Consider the following 1,189-nt stretch of genomic DNA (forward strand, 5'->3'; position numbering starts at 1 on the left):
CTCTCTCTCTCTCTTCTTTCACCGTGTCCAGTGTGCGGCACCACACCCAGCAAGGTGAAGAGGTTTTCCTCCACCACCAGCATTTTCTTTTTAAGCTGTATCTCAAGGCTGCTTCCTAAGGAGGCGTTCAAGGGCTGCACCTCTCTGACGTTAGCACCTACCTCCCTTCCCTTCCCAGCCAGTCCAAGTGGCTGCAGTCTGCATTGTTCCTTCTTCCTTCATTGCCTGTACTTTCCTTAAATGAAAGTACCTGTCATCAACTGTTTCGTTCTCTTAGACCAAAGGGCAATAAATTAACATCTACAGATGAAATCCAGCCTGACACTTTTATCAGTAAAGATTGATTAGGACACAGCTATGCTTATTCATTTGCACAGTTGGGGCATCTCTGCACTGAAGGACCTACTCCTAGTAGTGGTGGAAGCCCTCTTGGCCTCCAGAGTCACAGATCTCCTGACTGGCACTTTCCAGAGTTAACAGACCCTCACTGGGGATCACGTAAGGAAAGTGGTTTCCATGCTTGGCTTCTTCGCCTTACTATTCCCCGTTAGTTCCTCTTGTCCTGTGAAGCTTATTAACCTACAGTGGACTTAAATGTAGTGAGGAGCTGCGGACAGGCCTGCTTTTCATCCCGCCCGTCTACTGCACGGCTAGCTTTACACCAGAAATAATAACACACAAATTGTATTCTTTTAAAAACTGCCTGGCCCATCAGTTATAGCCTCATTGGCTAATTCTCACATCTTGATTAACCCTTTTCTAATAATCTGTGTAGCACCATGAGGTGGTGGCTTACTGGGAAAGATTCAGCAAGTCTGACCTGGCGGCTGGCTCCATTGCGTCTGACCTCACTTCCCTTCTTCCTAGCATTCTGTTCTGTTTACTCTGCCTACCTAATTTTCTGTCCTATCAAAGGCCAAGACAGTCTCTTTATTGATCAATGAAAGTAGAAGGCCCACCTACATCACTTCAGGACTTAATCCACTCCCCTTCCTCCATTCTGTTGGCAAATGCTACCCTATTGATACTCAAATTTTCTCATCTTTAGCCAGTTGGTGCTTCTTCTAATTGGCTACTGAGTCCTTTGGACAAGTGGAGGCATGACAAGCTGTTCCAGGTCTGCCCTGTCCACTCCCTGGACCAGACCTGGAGCTAGCTAGTTCTCGGGAGTTGACTTTTTTTTTTTTTT

General features: G+C 46.4%; 1 protein-coding gene across 2 annotated transcripts in view; it reads left to right on the top strand.

Moving 5' to 3' along the window:
* Tcf7l1 (transcription factor 7 like 1) overlaps positions 1-1,189 on the top strand; it is a 173,479-nt gene that overhangs the window by 15,122 nt on the left and 157,168 nt on the right. The window lies entirely within an intron of this gene.

Source organism: Alexandromys fortis, unplaced genomic scaffold, assembly GCF_014885135.2.
Source record: "Alexandromys fortis isolate MF-2015 unplaced genomic scaffold, M_Fortis_MF-2015_v1.1 scaffold_336, whole genome shotgun sequence".
NCBI lineage: Eukaryota > Metazoa > Chordata > Mammalia > Rodentia > Cricetidae > Alexandromys > Alexandromys fortis.